Here is a 15,980-nt window from a genome sequence, read left to right on the forward strand (position 1 = left end):
GATGGGGCGGGAAAACAAGTTGCTGACCTAAGGAACTTTGAAAGTGAGTGGAGTGTATTAGACTGAAAGCAATAGGAACTGTACACAAGTTCTGCACCAGAGTCGATAAAGTCATTTTCCACATAATATGAGTTAACAATTCTGAACCCACTTTCTCTGTATGACTGGAATTAAGCAATTCAGGAAATGGAAGGGGCTGGTCTGAGTAAGGTTTCTCAATGTCGAGGTGGGAAGCAAAGGCAAGAAGCTAGAATGATCAAACCATGGAGTAACTGATTAGACTTGGAGACATCAGTATCAGCTCAACTAGCTTAATATAGATGTAGGCTGTTAAATATAAAAATATTTGTGAATACGTGTGTATGCATAGGTTAGTATGCATATATATATGTCCATGCTCTGTCAGCTGAGAGGCCCTAGAAGCAATCACACCCTAATAGCAACAAGCACACCCAGCACCCAGAGATTGAACTTCAATGAAAGAAACAAGAACGTCTTCGAAAAATGGATGATTCTTGGAATGGAGCAGGAAGCATATGGGCTGGGCAAAAGTAGGTTTACAGTTGTGTGCACATGGAAGAGTTTATTCTTGTATTATTATTTATTTATTATTGTATTATTTTCTATGCGAACAATTGTAAACCTACTTTTGTCCATCCCTGCAGGAAACAAGCCTGGAGCATCTTTTATTTCCAGAAAGTAAGAGAGTGCTCCCAAGAAAAGCCCCCAAAACAAAACAAAACAAAAAACCCCCACACAATTATGAGCATATGTCAAAGGGATACAGGAGTCACTTGAAAAGCTCTGAATAGCCAAACTGGAAAAACTTGAGAAACAAAGTAAACTAAGTGGTATCTAATTATAATCCAAAGTATAAAATAAATATCCATCAAGTCCATAGTGACAAACAATGATGAATAAATGAGAGAAAATAAATAAAATCTTCCAAATAACCCATGTAGATACTGTGCCCTATGAAGGTATAACATCATTTTCCACTCCTTAAGGGTGGACTGTGCATACTTTCTTACAAGGAGTATATTGTGGAAAGGAAGACAAAAAAATGTACCGTAAGCCAGTGATCAAGGTGAATATGGTAAGCAGGACAATGGCCTCAAAAAATGTCCATGTCCTACTCCCTGAAAATTGTGAATATATTATGTTACATAGCAAAGGGGAATTGAGGTTGCAGAGGAAATTAAGGTTGCTAACCAGTTGACCTTAAGATAGGCAGGTTATCCTGTATTATACAGACAGACCTAATGTAGTTATAAATGTTCTTAACAATGAAAGAGGAAAACAGAAAAGTCAGCAGGAGATGAGACTATGGAAGGCAGGCACAGAGAGATGCAACATTACTGACTTTGGAGCTGGAGCAAAGAAAAACCAGGAGTCAAGGAGTGTGGGCAGCCTCTGGAAGCCAGTACAGCAAGAAAAACTCCTCCTCTAGAGCCCCTGGAAAATAACACAGCTCCTCTGACTTCCTAATTGTAGCCTAGGGAGACCCATGTTGGATTTGTAACCTAGAGAAATAGAAGTTTAAGCAACAAAAAATTATTATCTTACAAGTTTGTGGTAATTTGTTACAGCAGTAGAAGAAAATGGATACAGGTAACATCAATAGTGAGAAGTCACATTGATAATACGGATCTGATACTTTGTGATGAGAATGATATCTTATTTCTGGGGCCTCCCCCTCAATCAAAACACAGTATCCCAATCTAATCATGAGAAAGGCATCAAACAAATCCCAGTTGGGGCACATTATACAAAATACCTTACCAACAATCCTTAAAACTGACCAGGTCATCAGAAGCAAAGAAAGTTTGAGAAACTGTTACAGCCAAGAAGAGTTTAGGAGACATGACCATATATGTAATATAAAGTTATGCAGGATAAAATCCTGGAGCAAAAAAGTATTGACATTAGGGTAAAAATTAGATCATTTGAATAAATCATGCATTTTTGTTAATAATTTATATCAATATTGGTTCACTAATTGTGTCAAATGTACCATACTAATGTAAGATGTTAATAATAGTGGAAACTGAGTATGGAGTATATGGAAACTTTCTACTATCTTTGTAAAAGCTTTGCAAGTATAAAACTGTTATGAAACAAAAACAAAAAATTTTTAAAAAAAGCCTTTGAGGTGACTCTGGTTCCAGTCAATGTTGGGCTCAGTCCCTTGAAGGGACACTGAGGGAGAGAAAACTGAACACAGTCAACTGGAGAACTATGAGAGAGAATGTTTTTAAAGATGTTGTTTTTAATGCCACTAAATGTAGGGTGGTTTGTTTTGCAGCAATAAAGAGAACAGTCATGGAAATGAATAGTTTTCCCTTGTACCCCTTTCTTCTCCCTAAGTTGCTTTCCTAGGCAAACATGGCCAATCTGCACCAAGATGGCTCTACAAAGGGCCTGGATCCTTTTACTCTGCACCATCTCCCAATTCTTCTCTTTTGAAGTGCAAGTTCTAAAAATGAATTAAAACCAGATTTGCTATTTATGAGTGAGAAATTACAACTTTTTACTAAATGTTGTTTGAACTTTAAGTAAAAGTCATCATCTTCTTATACACACAAAATAGTAACAGTAAAAGCAATATATAGCATTTAGTGAGTGCTTATTTTGTGCCATGTCCGAATCTCAATACTTTACACATGATCTCATTCAATCCTACAGTTTCATGATGGATGTACCACATTGATCATTTTATAGATGAAGAAACCAAGACTGAGGGAGATTAAGTCTCCTAAGTTAATTAAAGTTGCCATGCTACTAAGCACTGCAATAAGATCTGTAACCAAGTGATTTGACTCCCCAATCCATGCTTCTAACTGATACAATGTACTTCCTGCCAACGAACAAGCCACTTGAACCAGTGGGACTTCAAAAACAGTAAAAAAATTAAACCAGAATTTTTTGGGGATCCTGGAGATCAGCACATCCAACATTAACCAAACACTTCATCATTGGATAACCTCTCCAATACCCCCTTTCCTGACACCTATCTTCCCTTGTGACCTCATTCCCATACTTTTCTGTGCATCCCCTCTCCACTGTTTCCTTTCCTTCCAACTCTTCTCTCTGAATGGCCCTTTCGGTGAACAAACTTTCCTACATAATTAACTATTTCACAGTTTACTTATTCCAGTATCTTTCCTTGTCTATTAATTGTATATGTCCATTATAACCTTGTTACCTCTCTTTGATACTGTTATTTACCCACCTGGTTAAATCTATAGCCATTGATGGCTGTAGCAAGCTGGCTCAGAGTGGGTCCCTTCACCTCCAGCCTCAACACAATCCTGAGTGGCTTTGACGTCTATGTGAATAAATACCTAGTCTTCTTGCTTTCCCTTGGAATTTCTTGACTCAAGAGCCAGCAACTATTTTTTATGGAAGTCATCCACACCTATGGCGAAATACTGAAAATTACTCATTTTTCTCAATAGTTCTACCTCCAAATTTTAGACTCTAATATTGCATTCTCTTAAGACTTTTTCGTGACTTCAATTACACTCTTGCAACACCATCAATGATCTTGCTTATTTTGATTTTTTATACCTGCCTGGAAAACCAAATTAAACAATAATCCTAAATAATTCTAACATTCTTTCATCTCTGTTCTCTTTGGGATTCTCAGTACAGTTGAGACCATGACTGAGTTGCATCATCTTTTACTAACTGTAAATTTACAGTCCCTCAAAACTACTTCGAGTCTGGCTGGTGTGGCTAAGCGGTTGAACATCGACCCATGTACTGGGAGGTCCCAGGTTCGATTCCTGGTTAGGGCACATGCCTGGGTTGCAGGCTCAGTCCCCAGGGGGTTGGGGAGCCTGCAGGAGACAGCTGATAGATGTTGATGTTTCTCTGTTATTGATGTTCCTCTCTCTTTAAATTCAATAAAACATGTTAAAAAATATTATTTGGAATCTTTGCATAGGAAACACTTGGGCTCTCTTTCCCATTCCTCAATACTTAACTATACCTATATACAAATTATAGGTTCTCTAGGTCCCTCTAACGTGCTTCTCAAATGTTTACAGGTGCTCACAAACGATTGTGATATAACCTACCACCCCTGTTACACAAAGGAGGTGATCGGTAGGTATACCTGGAATGAACAATTCTGGCTACATATTTTTTAGTCATAGATACTATTTTCTAGATAGTTTTCAAGTACTTTATGTGAATTACAAGAATCCATCAAGATACATATTATCACCATGTTCGGACGAGGGAAAAGGCTTATAGACTATAGCTAAGGCCACATAGGGAATGAATATCAGAGTCAGAACCTGAACCGTTTCTAACATTGAGCTGATGCTTTTCCACGGTGCCTCTTCCCTTAGCAGTCTGAATACATCGGACAGTGCGTTTTCCTACAGGTCACTCCAATACAAATGGCAGGCTGCCTTTCACTGCAACACGGGGTGATAGAATTTGCAGGCCTGAGGGAAATCACTCTGACATTTTAAAATTTTAGCATAGTCTCAGACTCCATATTTTGTTTCTGTGCCCTCAGAAAGTTATCTGCACTATATTTGTTTGAGAGTTGCACAGCTGAATTGGAAGAACAGAGGCTAGAAGTTTGCAGTAGCCCCAGGGAGGCACATATCTACACAAATTTGACAGGAGACTGACTTTTCTAGCCGAGCAGGAGTTAACTGCGACGCCTGCCTTCTGGTCCCTCATGTCTCCCTTCTATTCTGCAATGCCCTGAGGGTTCAGCTAGGATTACGTAAACTTCATCAGTTTAAAGTGATAGGGCCATGGCATCTACGGGGTCCTTAAGCAAACCAGCTGTCACAGGTTAATGCATGCTTTCCTTAAAATAAATTCTCTTATTTAATTTTATGGACTATTTCTGAGAAGACAGGTGGAAATGTCACAGCATGATTGAGAAAAGTTTAAATAAGGGGACAGAACCCTTTCCAGAAACACTGGATTACATATATAATCAGTGTTAAATGTCTGCATCTCACAGACACTGAGGTGGCTTTTTGTTTTGTTTTGTTTTGCACCAAGGCCCAAAACCTTGAAGTACGTGTTTACTTGATTCAGGTAGATTTCTTTCATGTTATATGAGTTTAAAGAAAAACTGCCAGTGGTTCCAGAAAATTGAAGTCTGGTTTTAGAGGCAATTTTCAGGGCTTTATTTCCCCCCATTCACATGATTCTTAATACCTTTTCTTTTTACACACTTGAATATATTACTTCAATATATACATCTCTCATTTTTTAATACAAGCTTACTATTTTCAGAGCATTTGCACAGCCATAATCTCATGTCCCTCACAACAAGCATACGTTGATTTGCACGTGGCATTCTCGTATAAGATAACGGTAATTTTTACTTTTCATTAACTTTGCAATTATATTGAGTTTTTAAAAATATCTTAGTTACTATTTGGTCATCTTCGTAAATCCCTATCTTCTAGGTGCCATGTGTACTTGAGCAGAGACTTTAACATTTTAGAAATGCATATGTTTAAGCCTGCAGCAAAGAGGCATTCTTGATCTCGGCCATAAAAATTTAAAATCAGTTTTCCACATGGATGCTGGAAGGTTTTTGTTATTTGCTAACCCTGACTCTCAATCTTGGGGTGCACCAGAAATATCTGTGGAGGTTGTTAAAAATGTAGATGCTTCTTTCCCTCTTGAGACTGGAACTCTTATATGTTAAACTATCCTCATAGACGACTCCACGGCACGTGAAATCTGAGGCCCAGTGCACTGTCAGACTTTGTCAAATTGCCTCTCTTCTCAGCAGCTGTGAGCTTATTATGTGTCACTTTCATTATACTTTTTGGCAAATGAGTGAGAATATTAAGTTCTATGAGAGCTCTTAGAAAATTTTTGCCAAAGAACAAAACTTTTAATGCGAGCCTGTCTAATCCTTGGGATGGTTAGTCATCCAATAGTAACACACAGAAGGAAAGTGCTTGACAAAATTAATATGGAAAGTTTTTATTAAAATTATTACTCTATTGCCTAAATTGATGACAACACATAATTTTCTTTTTTGCAGTCCTTGCTATTATTTCCTTCATTTAGTTCATGAAGAGGAAAGTTATATTTTCCTGTGATCACTGTAGCAACATCAGAAGAAGGTGCTTTCATGCATTATTTCATGTGGCATTTTATAATGTCAACCAAAAGGCACATTTTAACAGGAAGAAACCAGAAGGTTAATTTCAATTATGATCATCCTTTCCTTGGGACCACCTGTGTGATCCTGATCAGATTAGGCAGAGTATACAAAATACGCTTCTCCAACACATGTCAACCTGCTATAGTCATATCTTGCTCTTTAAATGCCCCAGTCCTTAAAATAGACATTTATAAAGATCAGCCTCAGAACTCAGAATTCACAGTCCCAACTTCCTTGTAAAAAAAAAAAAAAAAAAGAATTACTAAGATAACCCTCACCGTATTTATTTTTTCTTGGGCCCTTGGTACCTCTCCTTGCGTTGCTATGATGTCAAGGAATTGTTTCCTTATCCCTTAACTCTGGATTTGTTTAAGGAGCAAAGGTAACGCTTGTCTGGTGAAGAAACACTTGATTTCTGAGGCCTTGCGATTCTCAAGAAGAATAGATCTCTTACTTGCAAATCTCACTCTATTATTTTCCATCTTGAAACCCATGTGCTATCCTCATAGTAAAAAATTAAAGTTCCATAACACGGCTTACTCCTCTCTCCAATCCTGCTTCTTCTTTTTCCAGCCTCACCTCCTAACACTCCTGCCTTCTCCCTGAACACATGCAGCCCCCTGCATATTCCATTTCTCTTCTCATCGCTCAGACTCCTGCAGGGTGTGTCCTTCTTCTGCTAGTCTTCCTGCTTGCTTCTGGAGCCCATGTAACAAGAATCCTCCTTGCCCTCTAGGGGAAGATCTTTCTCAGATTGTCAAATCAGAACTGACAAGAAATTTTGGGATGCCCTAAATAAAATTACAGCAGATGGAGGGAGAAAGGGAAGAGGCAAGAGAGGTTAATCAGTTAACAACTGCAGAGCAAAACCAGCCAAAGACTGCTTACCTTCCTGAGTGTATGTTCAAACTTTGAATTAACCTCCGAGAAGCGATTTTCATGATTATCTAATAAAGAGAATAGCGAGGGCACCACTGACCACCAGGTGCCCCTGCTTCTTGCCTGTGGCATGAACCTTCTGGACTCGTGCCCACCGCCAATCCAAAGGAGCAAACGCTTCTAGGACCTCTGCACCTATCCGAGAACTAGCCCTGTCCCCGTTATCTACAGTCAATGTAGATTCTTCCCAAACAACTTCTTTCTTCCCAAAACTGTTTCCATAAAGGGGCCCATCAACTCTTGGACAGTGGACCTGTTTGTTTTTTCTACCTAGTTCTGCTGCTGGTAGTTCAGACTTCGTGCCCCAACACCTGGTTCTTTTCTGGCTAGCACGTGGCTCAATAAACCCTCTCTTTCAGAAAAGCTTTTAGCTGTGAACAATTTTTGCTTAACAGAGCATGGTGAGATTCCTGGAGGTAAAGCCAACGAAATGGGGGATCCTAAGATTGGAGCCCCAGGAGTTTCTTAGTCTCATGCTGTCCATACTTAGTCTCTAACAATTTGTCAAAATTATGACTATCTCTAGTCTTCTGCTTCAAGTGAGCATATCTCAGATGTGACTCTCAATATGCCTCTGTCTCCAAATTTCAGGGTGGGTTTTGTCTGCAAACTTATTTCTGCAATGGGTCTAAAAAAAGTCACTGATCTTCTCTGTGTCCAGATTTCTTTGTTGTTGTTGTTGGTTGTTTTTATAAAGAATGAGGACTCCCAAGCTCTTTACATGTTGTAAATGAAACAATACCCTCCAGACCACTGTATTCGGCTTTTTCTTGTTATTTCTGTGATTTCCATTCTGGCAAAGCAGAAGCTGCATGTTGTCTTCTCTCTTATTAGCTCCTTATTCATGTTCCCTGGATTTCTGACTAAGACCTCGGTTCTCATTATTGTGTTGATGAAAAATTCTATGTCCTTGATGGTCTATGTGTTGTCAGATTGTTCCCCAGTACTTAAAAGAACAACAAAAAACAAATAAACAAGCAGACCCCCCCCCTCATTATTTGGGAGGGGGTTGTTTACTATATGTCATTCTACAATGTTTTTTAAATCTAGGTGGATTTATAAACTGTCTCTGGTGATGTAAAGACAAAGAGGTATACATCCTTTGTGAGTTACAGATGTATACCTCTTCCTTAAGTAGGTTAGTAGTAGGAAGACCGTGTTCTACTCCAGTCAGAGTTTCTCAAAATGTGGTCCTAAGACCACCTGTAACAAAACAACTGGGAGATTTATTCAGAATGCACATTCCTTGGCCATATCTTGCCTATTAAAACTGCACATCAGGGAGTAGGGCCTGGGGATATATATTTTACAAGATCTCCAGGTGATTTATATATACACCGCATTTTGAGAACTATTGTTTTTAACATACATCAACTTTTCCTATCAGCTATAGTAAGTCAAGAAACACCTAAGCCTACCTTTCTCCAAGGAAGGGATTTTTCACTCAAGTATCATTCTGCATATCTAAATGATAAATGTGACCCAAATTATCAGGGGCTGCATGAATCACCAACACAACATTTATTTTCTAAATCCTTTAACATTTTAAAGATGTAACCCATAGAGCTGTTTATTTCTTCAACCAGGACAGAGGTGTGAAAGCTTTCTTTACAGTTCTTCTAATTATACAACCACACTATCAACCATGTAGAATGAATCAATACTGCAATGTTGTTTCAGAACACTGCTCTTGGAAGAAATACAGTAGGAAGCTAAGCCCTAGTTTCAATCCTAAAACGAAACTAAGTCTAGAATGAAATGAAACAGAGCATCTCAAAATCAAATATACAAACTATGCTATTTTTTCTTTCCTACCAACCTCAGAGAGAGCTAAAAGAGCTTATAAAGGACCACTCTTAATATTCGAGTTTCCTTTCTGTACATCTTAATAAAACATTACCACATGGTGCTTTCCTTATTCCATTAAAATCTATTAAAAAATGAATCATTGGCATTTCACATTTTTCACTCCATTTTTGAAACAGGAGTGTAAGTAAAAATTGGGCCAAAATGTTCTCTTAGTACTACTTCATCTTTCATTTTTTCATCACCAACCTACTTTTCTCTGTGATCAATCAAGGACTGTGTGGGAACAATGCAAGAGTCATTCAAGGTCAAAATGAAATTCTTCGAAAGGATTGAGTATAAATAGAACTTTGCTGATAAATAACATTTATGAATGGATATAGTTCCCTTATTTCATGGAAGGTCAGAAGATGTGGGTTACATGGAAAGACTTTCTCTAATTAGGGTGTAAAAATTCTATCAAACTAGATATGTTCTTGTTGGTAATGCATCCAGAACTGGTCTTAGAATGGCAAGAAAGATTCTCACTTTCATTGGTTAGAATTTCAAGAAAAGGAAGAATTTTCTAGAACAAGATTCTATGGTACTGAAATGACTAAAATGTGTTATCAAATATGAATGTTCCTATGATAATTAACACTGTTGTTTTCAATGTGCTACTAGGGAAATTTGGGGTATTTGTGAAAAAGAATTTGTCCTGGTGCAGTAGTGCAAAATGCTATACAAACATGGGATAAACCATTTTTTAAAAAGCGTAGGGAAATACTAGTCAGGCAAAGGTGACATCCATATTGTAATTTGCATTTATTAAGTGCTGACTATGTATCAGACTCAATGTCAGTGTTTTATATCAGTATTTTATTTAACAGAAATACCATTATGGTAAAATATTATCATCATGAAAATGTACACATGATGAATCTAAGGGTCACGAAAAGGAATGGAATCCAGATCAACCTAACTCTAAAGCACACCCTCTTTCCTTATACTATGCCTTAAGGTCATGGATCTGCACTCACTCTGACCTTCATGGTGTCTAGACCGTTGTGTCTCCAAGGATGACCAACCCCCTCAACTAACTTGTTAATTCTGCCTTTCATTTTCTTTCTTCCCAATACAGTATCTAGCAATGTTGTTGAACATAAAACTTTCAATTCTCACAAAAATAATATTTTAACCACTGTAATTCCCTTTGATTTGCAAATCACTTTGGCTAGAATCACATAAAATTGATAATAAATAGCAACAGGGGATCCTGAAATATATTTACTTTTGGAAAAATATGAAAAGATCCTTTAACATCCCCAGCAAACCTTTTTACATGTTTGGAGCAATCCTATTTGGGCTAACTGACATAGCCTTTTATGTAGATCAGGGGTAAGAAAATATTATATCTGTTCTTACATTATTGTACTGTATCATGTAATTTAACATCAATACCATTATCCAACACTGTAAGATATGAAAGAAAAAAAACATATTTTCCATCTGTCTGGCCTTCTTTCTCCTTCTATTCCTATTCTTTTATTTCTCTTTCTCATCAAAGATTTAATGAATGTCTACTGTATATCATACCACATTTTAAGCAAGGGTGTAGAATACTAAACTAAACTAAAAAAATAGTAAGCTAAAAAAAATGCCAACTTCAAGGAGCTTTTATTCTAGTGAAATTTTATTTATATAAAAATAGAAGTGAATTTCCATTTAGATTTTTTTCTTTTTAAATTTTGTATATTTTTTCAGAAAGTGAACATGGCAAAATAGGATTTATGAGTATTCTTAATAATAATGTTGCTTATATTGAGATAGACTGAACATTAGTGTCACATTGGAATGAGTGAGGTATATTTAGCCACTCTTGTATCCTCAGAACATAGCACAGTTTATGGTACCTAGTTGACACTTCATAAATATATTCATGAATTTAAGAGATTTGTGCTCAGATTGCACTTTCTATTATAGTAGCCAGAAGTTACATGTGTTATGTTAATTTATATTTAAATTGGTAACAAATAAAATTAAAAATTCAGTTCTGCAGTAACATTAGCCACATTTCAACTGATCAATAGGTACATTTGGCTTCCACATTGGGCAGGGCAGAAAACATGTTAATGTATTTTTTAAACTTTTGGAATTCAGTGGTTAGTTTATTTTTTTCTATTATTTTATGGTTAATAAAGAAGCATGTTTCATTAAAAATTTTCCTCATAAAATTCAAATTTTAAAGTATATTAGTTGTATTTTGAATCCTAAATAGCAACATGTGGCTAGTGGCTACCATACTGAACAGTGAAGAGAACAACCCATCATTGCAGAAAGTTCACTTGGACAGCATTACTAAAACAATTCAGCCCTGGCTTGTGTGGGTTGAGCATCCACCCATACACCAAAAGGTCACCAATTTGATTCCTGGTCAGGGAACACACCCAGGTTGCAGGTTTGACCCGGTCACAATGTGTACTGGAGGCAGCTGATTGATGTTTCTCTCTCCCCCTCTCCCTCTCCCTTCCTCTCTCTCTAACGTTAATAAACACAAACTTTTAAAAATTTCACTATTACACTTGATGTATACTATTATCCAAATAGATAATCTTTTTTTTTTTTTAAAATATATCTTTATTGATTTCAGAGAGAGGAAGGGAGAGGCAGAGATAGAAACATCAATGATGAGAGACTCATTGATCAAGCCCGCAACCCGGGCATGTGCCCTGACCGGGAATCAAACCCCGATCGCCTGGATCCTAGGTTGACGCTCAACAGCTGAGCCATGCCCCGCCGGGCCCAAATAGATAATCTTAATGGCACCTCATAAATTTTCATATGCAGTGTTCTAAAACTAAATTATGAACAGTTTGTCAGTGTAATTTGAATTTCTTTTACAGCAACCAAAAAGACTATTTTTTTAGTTTTTCTAATTATGTGTTAAACTTAAAAATTGTACTTGAGTGTTAAGTTACTACCATGACAATGCAGCTAGTCAAAATTCTTCTACTTTGGGGAATTTTCTAAACTGTTCTTTCTAGCTCAGTATGAGATCTTGTTTTTAATTGTTTCATCAACCTTTACAAAAAAGTTCTGTGAACTTTAAAAAAAATTTTTTTTTTTTTTAATTTTTATATCTTTATTGACTTCATAGAGAGGAAAGGAGAAGGAGAGAGAGAGATAGAAACATCAACGATGAGAGAGTCATTGATTGAGCCCGCAACCCGGGCATGTGCCCTGACAGGGAATCAAACCCCGATCGCCTGGATCCTAGATCAATGCTCAACCGCTGAGCCACGCCCGGCCGGGCAAAAAAGTTCTTTGAACTTTTGAAAAAATTATATATAATCTCTTTTCATAGAGTGCAATATTAAATATTTTACCAATATATTTTCAAAACTGTAGTAGTATATAAAAATTCCTGATTATCTCATTTAAAAGCTCTTATTCTTTCATACTTTTCCTAGTGTGTCTACAATTGTCTGCAGCTATATGTAAAAAGCATACTTTCTCTTTAAGAATTGACTCTTGTTAGTATCCTGAGGTGTCTTCCAAGAATGGTGGGAGGGGTATGTATTCTGTTCCCAGGCACACTAATGAGAAGGGGTCAAGAGTAAACTAAAGGCATTTACAGAACTCATTACCCAGATATTTCTAATCCCTCATATAATCCACATTTTTTAAAGGGTTTCTCAATCTTCTACATTTTTCTTTTATAATAAAAGCTCTTTTCAAATTTCTAAGCCACTTTTAAGCCTTAGTCTAGAGATGCAGTTTGATTCAAAAAGGAATAAGTTCCTAAAGCTATTTTATATTTCCTGCTTAAAAGTAGAACATATCTTCCTGGGCTGAAGCTGTTTGAGCATCTCTGTGTGATGACATAGTAGGTAGCCCTGCATTAGGAGAGAAATGGGACTCTAAGATCCATTGCAATTATGTTTACTCTGTTGGTGACTCCAGGATAACCTGCTCATACAGGAATAGCTTAGGAGTAAGAGCAATTCTTCATGGGGAATTTGGCACATAGTACTTACTTATGTCTTTTGGTAAGTGGACAGAGATGAATAAAATTGGGGAATTTTGGACCAACAAATGAGACACAAATGCATAAATTAAGAGTATCTGAAGGTTAAGAAAGATGAATAGTAGTACAGAGATGGGTGTCTGAGAAGAATGTTGGGGAATTAGAGGAGTGTATTTTCCATGTCCATCCAGGTGTACGGTAGTAACTAATACACTTTTGGTTATAAATGCTTCAATTGTACAATTCCAATATTCTAAAACTCAACTTTCTTTAATTTAGCCATAATGCTAATATATTTACATTGATTCCTATAGTGTAAAAAAGTACTTATACAGGTTTCTAAGTCTAGGATAGCCTTTCATCTTCTTCTCTGCCCTCCCCTCCTAGTAAAAAGAAATGAGGGGAAAAAGACAGGAGGTAATATGGAGGGATATCCATGAATAAATTTATTATCAGCATAGATCATTAATGTGTAACACTAGTAAAACTGAGCTCTCGCATGGTCCAGAGTTTATGCAAAATTACATTAAAATAACAATATTCCATTAGAAAAGAAATTAAAATGACTCAGGTTTTGAAAATAATTAACAGTCAACGGAGAAGGCCTTTTTTAGCACAGCATCATTATGTATTCTCTCTCTTTCTCTCCACCTATGTCAAACGGTAAGCCCAGGAAAACATTTTTTTCTCCCAGGAAAACATTTTTTTCTCCTCTCTCCTTCTGTACCCCAACTACCCTCTTCACGCTATCCCCATCACCCCCCCCCCCCACTGAGTGGTCTCTCTCTCTGTCTGCTCCTACACCCATCCTATTCTTCACATCCCCTCGCCCCCTTCTACACATACTCCCGTACACTGCTCCTGATTCCTTACACAAAACCCCCCCTTCCTCTCTTTCCCTTGAAACCGTCAGGTGCTGTCTAGGCTCTTGCAGGCTACTCGGCACAAAGCATGGGGAAGGCTTCAGCTACTACACAGGTATTTCTGGATGTGGGTCTGAATTTGCCTGTAATTGGCAGTGTGTTGTACATAAAATTTCCCCTCCTTGTGCCTTAATTTCATTGTTTGTAAAATGAAGAAAATACGTACGTCTTAAGATGTGATTAAAAAATAATATAATTTATGTGCAAATACCTAGCACCTAGCTCCAAGTAAGTTTTCTTCTCCACCCCACTCCTCCCTGGTTCTAATAAAGCGTCAATGTCTACAGAGAATTTCATGGCAGAAAATCTCATAAAACGTCAACTGTTTTCAATTTGGTTCATTCAATATGCTTTTCTATGCACATCTGCAGCAATAAAAATGATGTTTAAGTGAAAGGCTTAAAAAATGCAAGGCAGAATGTGGTTCAGATAAGTGTATTAGGATAAGCCTGTGATGAGGCCATTGTGGCTTTTCTTTATTACTTCATTACTTTCTCACCACTTCCTCACTGGGAAAAAGGAGGACACACCAGGCTGGAACTTTCAGCGAATTAAATTATTTTACTTCTAAAGGCTTGTGGGGAATTCTATGCTGTCTTTACACTTGGCTCAATAGTCATAGTAAAGAGAATTCCTCTAAAGAATATAAAGCATGTTAGTTTGTTTATAAAGCATGTTAGTTTGTTTAGAGGTAAATGCATTAAATTAAGTTTTTGGAATGCTATTGACTAGTTTCATGATAATTTCTCATATTTTAACAATAAAAATATCCTTGAAAAGGTTTTAAATAAAATAGTCTCATTAATGAAGTAAAGTATACATATTTTTATATAAAATAAAAATAATAAAAATAAATATAAAAAGAACAGCATTTTCAGGTTCAGCTGTTTTGAGAGCCCTTCTAGAGGCAGCATAGTATATTGGTTAACCACACCGAGGCAGAAGTCAAACTCCATGGGCTGCAATGCAGCTCCACCCTTTACTGGGGGCAAAGTATTAATTACGCTTCAGGTTCTTCATCTATAAAAGTGAGATGGTAAGAGGTGACCAAACATTGGAGATATTATCAAGGCTTTTATATAGGATCTAGTAAGGGTTAAATAAAATGGCTTTGGGAGCCACCATTAGTAGAGGAGCAGTGTGTGGTGCAGGAGAAGGAACACTGGTCTGGACCCTCACAGCTACGGCCCAAGCTCTGCTCTGCTCAGCAGCTTGCTCTATGCCTGAGCAAGTCTGGCTTCAGCTCTCTGGGCCTTGATTCTCTCATCTGAAATTAGCTCTAATTTTTAAAATTTCATGAGCTATTGGGTTTTTAACACTGTGGGGGATAAGATAATTGAATCAAAATCTGACATGTTTTCAACATCTGTTCTTAGAATCCACACTTAAAGAACTAAAATAAATTTGGGAAGACGTGGGGGCTATAATAGTATTATATTCAGAAGAACATATTAACGAATACATTATCTTCTGACAGAAGCTGAAATCTATCGAATGTTGAATATAAATAAATAATTCTCATCTGTTTTATATACCATTAATCATCAAAAAAGAATAAAAATGAGAGTTGTATAAAATGCAGTTTGCGATATGCAAGGGTATTTTTCTTATCATGGTTCTCTTTAGAAAGAAACAAATCTTTAGCGAAGAATGAAGACTAACTACATTTGTTGTTGTTGTTGTTGTTGTTGTTAAGTAAAAATGCCTTCCTCTGAAATTATGTTGGGAGATGAGATCAAGAAGCTGATTATAGTCAACTGACCACATTTTCTAGGAAGGCTCTTTAGAAATATGTAAAGTAAAACACAGTTAGCATAGATTTTTAAGAGGCCAACTTTGTTCTTGCATATATGTTTACATATTCTGTTTCCATTCTGCTACCAAATGAACAATTCTATGAGCCAGAAGAAACCATGTAATTAAAGAACAGAATGTAATATGTGCTGTTACACTTCCCTTGGTTTATTATAGAATTATCTGTGAAGATGATAAAATACTGCTTGCTACTAAGTGATTTATGCTTATATGGCCATTTATCATTAGCTATAATTGTGGCTTAGTGTAGACATTTGAATCCTAGAGTAAGTTGCATTAGCAGCGAATCTTTGGAACAGTCTAGTGTAATCTCAATAAATAACCTTCTTGG

The sequence above is a fragment of the Miniopterus schreibersii genome (genome assembly GCF_964146895.1).
Source record: "Miniopterus schreibersii genome assembly, chromosome: 2".
Taxonomy (NCBI): domain Eukaryota; kingdom Metazoa; phylum Chordata; class Mammalia; order Chiroptera; family Miniopteridae; genus Miniopterus; species Miniopterus schreibersii.